Below are 10,243 nucleotides of genomic sequence, written 5' to 3' on the forward strand. Positions count from 1 at the left end.
CATGGCCAGGCTGTTAGCACACCCCTTTGATGTGCAAAATAAGCACCAGGAGAGTCTGTAAGCTTGGCCCAAGTTCTGTGTGGGGGCATGTGTAGGCTGCTCACGTTGGGCCTGACCTCTGTTTGCCTGCGCCTTTTGTAGTCATTTGCACTGATGGAAACAGGCTGCAAAGTTCTGCCCAATCAGAATGGTAGCATCTTCACTGGTCTGATTAGCTACTCCAGTGCTTCTCAAGCTATCTGATGTGGGGGATCGGCAATTTTTTTTTCCAATGTGCGCGCAGACCGGCACCGGTCCGCGGGTCACCACTTTGAGTAGCACTGAGCTACGCCACTTGCAGGATAATGTAGAACCAAGTTCACAGTCAGCCAAGCTGCAGGACAGTCAAATCTTTTAAATCTGCATGGAGAGTCTGGCTGCTGTTTATCAGAAACCACACCACGTTTCCCCAAATGCCATCTTATCTATGTATAATTCAAGAAGCTGTGCTGTTCCAACTGGTTTGGAAAGTGCTGTATCCAAATGCCACGTTTCCAGGCTCTTATTCTGCTTCAGTTTTATTTGAGGCATCACCCCTCAAAACAAGCAAGCAAATATTTACTTATGTGGGCTTTCAGTGGTTGTTGTCATTATGTGATACTGCTGTTTGTTGCTTTTGGGGCCGATATTGTAGATCAGTGCAAACTAAAGCAAACCCTTTATGAACCTGGAAGCACTCCATGCATGATAAAATACATACATGTATTAATACACTGGCTTGTGGACCATAATTACAGTTAACTCTTCCCCCCCTCCACCCCAAAAGGGAACAAAAATGCAAAACAGCCCCTCAAAGACATTTAACTGGCAACTTGCTGATTCTCCTTATGTAAGAGAATTTGTGAGCTTGAGAGTCTAATGAAAAAGACACCAGTGTCTCCTGTAAATATCTCTGTCCTCAATTTCCAATCCTCTGCTACACTTTCAGCAATCTCTTGTTAGTTTATATGACTGAATCCCTTAGCCTAATAATTGATCCTTCAAGAACTTGCTTTGTCTAATCATGGCCAGAGTGACACATGGAAATAATGGGGAGACAAGGTGGGCAAGGTAATCTCTTTTATAGGATCGACTTCTGTTGGTGAGAGAGACAAGCTTTTGAGCTACGTGGAGCTCTCTTTTGGGAAATAGTGTGAGATGCCCATGAATAGATACTCCTAAAATCCAAACCAACCCACTGCATTTTGGATTTCTGCTCTGAGACATTCAACGGCAGCTTACATCAGCTGAACATTTGGCTCATGAAATGTTGCATGTTGTTTGGCTTTATTATGGGGAAATTCTCTGGGTTGACCTAACTCTGGCTTCCGAGTTAGATTTGCATATTATAAAGGTTTGCAAGTACATTAAGCGTCTTGGGGTCTGTTAATGACAAGCACTATATAAGAGCTAGTATTTCTATTAACTCCTCTTCTCCCTTGAGTTTAGGACAGAACAGTAACATGGCACATGAGTGAAGATGAAGTTTGCTTCCCCTTCCCAGGATTCTAGAAACACTGCTCTTTTTTTTTTCTTTTTCTTTTTTTTTTTTAATTTATACTTCCTAATGCTAAGGCATGATTTGGCTTGCCAGGGAGCTATAAAATCAGGGCCAAATATTGGGCTTTTGTCCTATTAGCTTGTTTTCATTTACTGGCTTGAAGTGTTTGCATGATCCTCCTCATTTAGAAAACAGGGACCTGTGACTAAGGGACTGGTTATAACGTTGCTTGATAAACCTTTGTAAAGCAATGTGCTGTTGCGAGTAATGGGCTCCATTCATTATTAGCCCAGTTGATTTTCATTTACACTTGGCTCTAACAATTAGCTTGAGCAGGTGTGAAGGTGATGGAGGGGCTGGGACACACAAGGTCAGCCACTGCTCTATGTGATAAATTAACCATTATTATCGGCAGTGAAAGTGGCTCTTTACGCTTGTCAGCAGCAAACAAAGGGACAACATTTCTCACACAAACTCAAGTCAGGGCCAGGGCTGCAAATGTGACGTGTCTGCTTCGTTCTGTCTGCTAAATAAAGGCAAGTCCTTCCCTTGAGATGTCGCACCTGTGTGTCTCACTTCAAGCAGGTATAATAAATTGTTACTTGAAAAAAACCCATCTTGAGTTGCAAGCCATATTGTAATGGCTTTTTCTGCTGACAAATTCCAGTCTGTATTAGAAAACAATAAGGGAAGGTCTGGCTGTGTCTGAACTATGGGAGTGAGTTTTGAAAAATTAATCAAAGATAATTTGGGGCTGGTGTTCTCTTAATTTCCTTGTGCTCTTTGTTTGGTTTTTAAACTGATCCATTTTGCAAAATACCCAGAACTCTTCTGCACCACATTGAGCTTTCCATGGGCAACTTCTCTCTCTTCATCTTTAATTAACCGTGAGCCACTGAAAAGCCCCAAAGATGTGCAATTCTAAAATACAGTGATGGAATTCTAGAAGTTTGAGATCTTCTGGTTCTCTCTCCCCACCCCTTGGTTTGCCATATTTAACTTATGGAGCTTTCCTGTGATTCAGTCTGGAGGAGGAGTGTGAGGAAAGGAGCTGTGTTGCTTGATTTTGGACAAATACAAACATAAAGAACAGGCAAGTTTTTTAACAAGATGATGTCTATGACCAGGTAAGAGCATTGCAGTTGGTAAATGGCTAGCTAGCAAGTCCTTCCTTGTCTGTTACATGGCTGCTGGGGTGGAGTATAAAAAGCAGGGGAATGATATGGCCTCTCCTCTCCACTTAAAGCAGAGAAATGCTTTGGGAATAATTTCCAAGTTTTTTCAGTTGATTTGCTTTTATCTTTTGAGGAAATGACCTGAATGCCTGATGCTTTATTTCCATTCCCTGGCTAGTGAAACAGCCAACCAGCTTTATTTTAAAACTATGTGCTTCCAAAGACAGGGCTATCTTGCAGTTGACTGGAAGGGTGTGTGTTTTCGCTACTCGTACCTGCTCTCGTATTTATGTAAGCTGGGGGCCTCAAAGGAGCCTTACAGCTTGTGTTAGCTCAAGTTAACTCCTCTCAAATTAGCCAAGCTCAAGTGAAGTTGGTCACACTGCAAAACAACATTTGAACAGCACAGAATAACTGAATGAACTGCATAGAGCAGCTGAGGCCGCAATGCATTATTAGTTTGCGCTCAGCAGCACTCTGGCTTTAACCCAGACCACTGAGGGTATGGCTACACAGCAAAGAAAAACCAATTGTTGGCCTATGCCAGTTAATCTGAACTAGAGATTTTTGTGTAAGAACCAGAGGAGAACTTATGACTTATACCTTGAGCTAGCATGGTAGTGAAGAAAAGCCCTCAAGGAGTTAGGATCCCAAAACTTATTGGAATTCAGTAAGAGTTGGGTGCCTAACACCCTTGGGCTTCTTAGAAAAGCTTTAATTCCCAAATGTATGATTATTGAACATGGTACTTCTAGAAATATTCTATGAAAACATCCTTGGGCATGCATGTATTTTAGAAGAACTTGCAGTCAAATGATATTTTGAGCTGATCTTCTTGTTCCTTCGTGACTTTTGTTTTGTTTTTTCTTTTGCAGGAAACTAGGGAATGACTAACCAAAGTAATTGGAAGTTAAACCTGAAATTAATAACAATGTGGAAACATTAATTGTGAACTGTGGCTTCTGCAGTTCACTCTTTATGGGCGTATTCTATGCTTTAAAAATTCAAAGCCAAAAGGGACATGAAACTAAAGAACTAAAAGCTGGAGCTGACTTCAGAGGTAGGTGAATGGGGAAAATAGGGTTTGAAATATACCCTAGCCACCCAAAATCACAGGGCTTATTTGTCTGTAGAGGGAAATGTACTGATGAATGTCTGGATCTGTCAGTACAACCTCAAGGCATTTTGGGGACCTTCACACATAGGGTATATCCATACTGCAATTAAACATGCCCTGCTGGCTTGTTGGCTTACTGGGACTCAGGTGGCAGCTCCAGCCTGAGCCTGAACATCTACATTGCAATTTTACAATGCCACAACTCTAGCCTTGTGAGGGTGAAGCTGAGTCAGCTGAACTGGGCCAGCAGCGGTGTAGATGGATGCAGTGTAGATGGATGCATAGAGTGCATCAGCGGGAGGGGGCAGAGGGAGAGAAACACAATGAGGTCACTCACCACACATAGAATGAACTACATGGGACAGATGTTCATCACGTTGATTAAAGTACTCCTGGAAGTTGTACAGATACTATGGTGAAGAGGGTGATCTAAAAACCTACGTACAAGAGAATAATTGAATGGAAACTGCTGTCCTTAATCATGTGAGTTGTCCCCTTAAACACAATGGGTGAAATCCTGGCCCCATTCAAATCAATGGCAAAACCCCTTTTGACTTAAAGGGGACACGGTCTCATTCCATGGCACTATTCTCTGATTAAAGGCAACTAGCCCCAAAGTGGTCTGGAGCCACAGGTATGAATTTCTTGACTTCTAGGACAAGTAACTGCTACCTAGAGATTATACAGAAATAAATATAGCTGGTCTAGTAGGGCTATTCTTCAGTTTGGATTTAATATAGAATTTCTCCTTCTTACCAGCAGCTTTTTTAAATGTGTAGTTTAAAAAAAATGTACTTGTGATTTGCCACACCCGCCTGTAGATGGGGAAAATGGGGGAAGGAACACTAAAGAAATACCTGGATAAATAAAGACCTAGGAGAGTGCAGAGTTGCTTTTGTGCTTGAGTTTACCTTGTTCCAAAAGCCACTGGAAACCCTGAAAGAGATGTAGGCAGCACTAAAGCTCGCAGGAAGCATCACTGCTGGAAGATGAGCAGACACTTCACCACTGTGATATAAACAACTCTTCTGACAACCTTTCGGGAACTAAATGTCATGTTCTACTCGGGAGATGCTTAAGACGTGTTGCAGACTACAGAGCTGGGGTTTCAAATAAAAAAAAGTATATAAATGAATAAAATATGCTGTTTGTGTCAATTCCCTCCAACTTGCTGATGGCTGTATTGTTTGCTTGGCTTTTCATTTGTGCAAAAATTGCAGTGGAAGGGTTAATTTTTTTTTCTATTCCGTAGTCTGGCGGGATAGGGTAGAATTGTTTCTTTTGTCAAAACGTTCAATAAAATTTCCCAGCAAATTTCAAAATAGAGGTTCTTTCTACCTTTCTGCATGCAGCAGGTCAGCAGTGAATGACGCCATTGCCAACTGAACTAGTGTCCTGTGTGAAATGAAGGGATGCTCCGAACTATCGCCATCATAAAAACCACCCCCATCACCACCTTCTGCAACATCTCTACCATGATCTGAAGAGAGTGGCCTGGAACAAGAGTTCAATCTTCATGTTGTCTATCAGAGAGGTCCATCTACTTTACTTATCTAGGTACTTGTAAACTCCCCTGTACATAATATCTAAGGTCATGGAATGAATAGGAATAGAGAGTCAATTCTGGTGTCCTTTTCTCTCTAGAAATAGTCTCTCCAGATCATGGCTGAGGCACACCAAGGACATGGATATGTAGACCTCTTAGGCCTTCTTCTCTAATCCGTTCTCTGCCATATTAATTCTCTGCCATCTTCAGTTTTCACTGGCTAGGCAAAACTACAAAACTCTATTTGGCATTGCCAAGTGTTCAGTGTGAGGTTACATGCTGCCTGGGTACCTTGCCTTTCAAACTGGTGCTGTGGTTTTTTTGCTTCACTTCTATTGAAAGCTTTAAAATTGTTGTTTGTTTGTGTGTGGTTTTGCTTCATTCCACACTGACTGCAGAATATATGCAATATTATAATCACAAATGCATGTATGTACTGCACACAGGGAATTTCTGACCATTACAATATGTGTGCGGTGGTGTTGTAGCCATGTTGGTCCCAGGGTGTTTGAGACAAGGTAGTATTTTCTTTGGACCAACTTCTGTTTAAAGAGACAAGCTTTCGAGCTACACAGATCTTTTTCAGCCCTGTGTACCTCAAAAGCTTCTCTTTCACTAACAGAAGTTGGTCCATAAAAGATATTTCTTCCAACTTATCTCTCTACTTATCTAACAGTATTATAGCTCAATAGCTCTTCATCCTCAAATGTCCAAACTGCTTTTTTCTATGAGAGGTTATACTCTTACAGTGAAACCCTAGGGATGGGTTACAAGAAACCCAGTAGGGTTCCTCCCTTGTATAGTCCTCCTGGTGCTTCCCTAACATACGAGGTTTGTAGAAACCACAGAGATGTAGCCCTTGAACCTGGGATACCTATAGGGAATTTTGTTTTGAATCTCCACTACCTGTTCCCCCGTACTGCGCTTTTCTCTGACTGTACAGCTGAAGAAAGATATCCCTAGCCCCCAGTGCCTGTGCAATACAATTTGCAGAGGATTCTCTAGTCAAGAAATTCTTTCCAATTGCAGTGATTCCTTTCTAAGTACGGTTCCATTGCATACTTAATCAGCAGAGTGAATGCAAAGAATTTGATTTGTTTCCCCTTGGGGTAAAGCAGGTGCTGTGCAATGCTCTTCATCCATATGGACATGCCAATTTAACCCCCCCACCCCACTCTTGTCCCTGGGGCCCTCTGCTGCAGCACCTACCACCCTTAATAAGCTATAAGGTTGCTGAAGGGTGGGTGGCATGCCTGCCCTTAGGTGCCTCAGCATGCTGCCTCCACAGAGCTGTTGCTGATCCAGAGTGTGAGTGACTGGAAATGGAAACTGGGGAAAAGAACTATTCCATACACCAAAAATGGAATCACTTATAACAGCAGTGTGTTTTCAGGGGAAAGCAAAGATGCTACAACTAAACGGCAGCAGTTTTGTATTGTACAGCATATGTAGAAACCAAGTATTTGTTTAATCTTTTGATCTGTCAAATGAAAGGATTGATCACATGAGAATAAATTTAATACACATGGGTTTAATTACCACAACTGGGTAGGCAAACAAAGTATGCAAAATAATACATTTACACTGTGTGTGTGGGTGTGTAATTACAGCTGGGCAGAAAACAGATTTCTCCCCCCCCCCCCTTGTCAAAAACAAACATTTTCCTAGAAAATTCCTGAGCAGCCGAGCCCATACGATTTTTCTTTCAGAAATTTTTGACAAGATTTTAAATTTAAATATGAAAGCACAAAACCCTAATTACTTATACTGTCTGTGCACGCATACACATGCATACACACTTTAGAACTGACCAAAAATGTCAAATTTCTGATGGAAAATCTGGATTTTATTTTCAAAGACCATTTTTATGAAAAAGAAAAGTGTTTGTTTTTTCAACTGGTTTTTAAACCCTTGCCTGCAAACATGAGGGCAGAGACCCATTTTAACCCACCCCTCTGACATAGATAGATAATGCTTTAGACAAAATAGCTTCTCTTTAATAATACTCGGTGCTTCACAGGCTCCATCCTGTTCAACATCCATGAATATTCCTATTGTGTTCAATGGGATACAAAGATATTCTTAAGTGACTCGCCCAAGACCACACTACAAGTCAATGATAGACGAGAGACTAAAGCACCGGGGCTCTGGGTTTCCATTCTCACTTGCTAATCACTGGACTACATCATCTTGTACTTAATATCTAAAGTTATGCCTACACTTACGATAGCGGGTGGAGTACATACAGTGCATCCCTCTCCTTAATGTGGGTTTAAATAGCAGTGTAGATGGTGAGACACTTGTTAGATGAGTAGAATAAAGACACACTAGAATCTTCGGGTTTATACCCGACAATGCTCAATACATACACTCACCACACTGCTATTTTTAGCAGCGTAGTGTCCTGCTGCCTCCCTACTGCCAGATTCTGTCACTGCTGCCTCTAGGTCAGGAGTTCTCGCAACAAATTTTTGGTAGCTGCCGAGTGCTGTCGCCAACTCTTGCTTGTCACCACTCTGACAATTTTTCCTAAAACAATGAACTTAGGAAAACCAAATAAGCACCATATACATGTCCAAATCATCATTTATTTATGTAGGATTTTTTTTTCCAGACTCAATAATAAAAGTAATGTAGAGTTGTCTCTATTCTTTACTGGACCTAAACAGAATAGAAACACAAATAAGGTGCTTTGCATGTTCTTGTCTTTTTTCTTGTTTCTTTTTTCGGTTGGGTTTTTTTGTATGTATGCATGTAGACAGACTTGCTAGCTACTAGATCTGCTGTGAAAAGTGATATTAACAAACATTACTCAGCCCTGGCAAGCCCAGGGACAAATTAAGCCCTAGATGGGGAGGAGGGTACAGAATAAGGAGGGTGAGGGGAAGGAAGGCTGACCAGGAGGCTGCGGCCTCAAGAAAAGTCTCGGGTGGCTGCATTTGAGAAATGCTGATGTAGCTGCTTTTCACTGCAGCATGTAGCTACACATACTACATGCCACCACCCGTGTAGACAAGGTCTAAAATACTTTGTGTTGTCAATGCAAATTAACAGTGGGAGTGAAAATGTAATAAATCCGAGAAGTGTGCTGATCTTAACAATGCTGCTGCACAAACAGACGGATTCCATTAGAAACAATAAATAAAAGCAAATGGGTTCACACAAGGGAGGGTCAAACTAAAAACTATTAAAATGTACTTAAGCGTCTCTCTTTAATCTAATCTATATGTATAGAGATCAATTTTTCAATTAACACACATTGGTTGAATTCGTTGAACTTATCTGCAAAGGTTGAAGAGCTATACTTCCACTTCCCTCCCCTGCACTCTCCCCACTCCAAGGCATACCTGTGCACAGGCAAGCATCAGTATAGGAAGTTTATGATTTGGAGCAGATATATGTTAGATTGGGTGAGATGCCAAACTCAGCCTGCTGAGAATGCATCACAAGCTGAGAATTTAAGCAGAGCACAGATCACCAACGTTTAATGATGTGCGAACCTCCAGATGTGAAATTCAGGCTGATCTCCCAAAGCTTTGATCTGTTTCTGAACCTCTGTTCTAGAGCTATCAGATTAGAGATCTCAAAGCTTGCTTTTCTTATTTGTTGATCATTAGGAAGTGCAGAAGCATGCCACAAGCAAAAGGTTTTGATCATGTCAAGTTTATCTGAATGTTAACAGTTCTGCTCAGTCTGAATTTCAGGAGAACATGTAGGTCAGTTGCTGGGATAGGCAAACCGTTTGCTAATAAAATAAAGAAATTACCCTAAGTGTTATGAGACTCATTTTTGGTTTGGCATCCTTAACTGCACTTGCAAGTACATACGGTGGCCATATGTGAAAATGTGCCAGTAAACAGGAACATTGGAGCAGGAGCTGATAAGTCCATAGATGTTGAAGAGCTTTAGTTTCCCTTGAAAATTGGAATCATAATTTAAATCTGAATTCCTGGCACAGAGCCAATTTCTAGCCTTACAGATTCTAACCAATTTAGGGCCTGAATCAGCAAATGTAAGCTTTAAGCTTGACTTCAATGGGACTTAAATATAAGTGTAAAATTAAGCATGTGCTTAAGTGCTCTGCTGAAACATGTTAGGTTTCCACATGTGCAATGGCTGTGCTGTCACATTTGGCTGGTGCCTAAGTTTTCTGAGGATGTTCCCTATATCTCTGCAAGCTGATTAATGTTTTTTTTCAGCGCATTGTTTTAACAAAGGACAAAAGCTGAATATTTTGCTGTGGAATTTTTGTAGCATATTTGAGACTAATTGCATGTTGATGGGAAGTGAATCAAACTTTTGCAAAAATAACTGGAAGGAGCTTATTATTTAATGCTGCTTAAGAATTAAATTTCTGACTCTGAGGCTGATTTTGGCAATTCTGAAGAGCCATAGTCAATTTCTGTAGTACTAGAAAATGTGAGAGTGTGTATGTATTGATACGGTTGGTGAAATCCTGGCCCCCGTGAAGTCAATGGGAGTTGAAATATAATTTCCCAGCAAATTTCAAAACTATATGTTCGTTTTCACTTTCTGTAGCAGCAGGTCAGCAATGAATGACACCATTGCCAACTGAACGACTCTCCTGTGTGAAATGAGGGGATGCTCCTACGTATCCCCATCATAAAAGCTGCCCCGATCACCACCTTCCACTACACCTCTACCATGATCTGAAGAGACTGCTTTTGGGAAGAGAGGCTTGGAACAAGAATTCAGCCTCTGTGCTATCAACGTCATCTGTCTACATACTTGTAAACTCCCTTGTGCCATGATATCTAAGGGCATGGAATGAATAGGAATGAAGAGTCAAGTCCGGTGCCCTCCTCTCTCTAAAAATGGTCCCTCCAAATCATAGTTGAGGCACACTGAGAGCATGGATATGTAGA

The 10,243-nt window shown here is 41.3% G+C and overlaps 1 long non-coding RNA gene across 2 annotated transcripts; it reads left to right on the plus strand.

Moving 5' to 3' along the window:
• The first annotated feature begins 678 nt into the window (after nucleotides 1-678).
• LOC122462191 lies at nucleotides 679-5,887 on the plus strand. Of its 2 annotated transcripts, none has more exons than XR_006284599.1 (3): nucleotides 679-2,664; nucleotides 3,570-3,754; nucleotides 5,164-5,887. It is a non-coding gene; the product is annotated as an uncharacterized LOC122462191 (long non-coding RNA). The 2 variants fall into 2 exon arrangements; XR_006284600.1 differs by having other exon boundaries at nucleotides 679-2,104.
• The last annotated feature ends 4,356 nt before the right edge of the window (nucleotides 5,888-10,243 follow it).

This window comes from Chelonia mydas, chromosome 10, assembly GCF_015237465.2.
Source record: "Chelonia mydas isolate rCheMyd1 chromosome 10, rCheMyd1.pri.v2, whole genome shotgun sequence".
Lineage (NCBI taxonomy): Eukaryota > Metazoa > Chordata > Testudines > Cheloniidae > Chelonia > Chelonia mydas.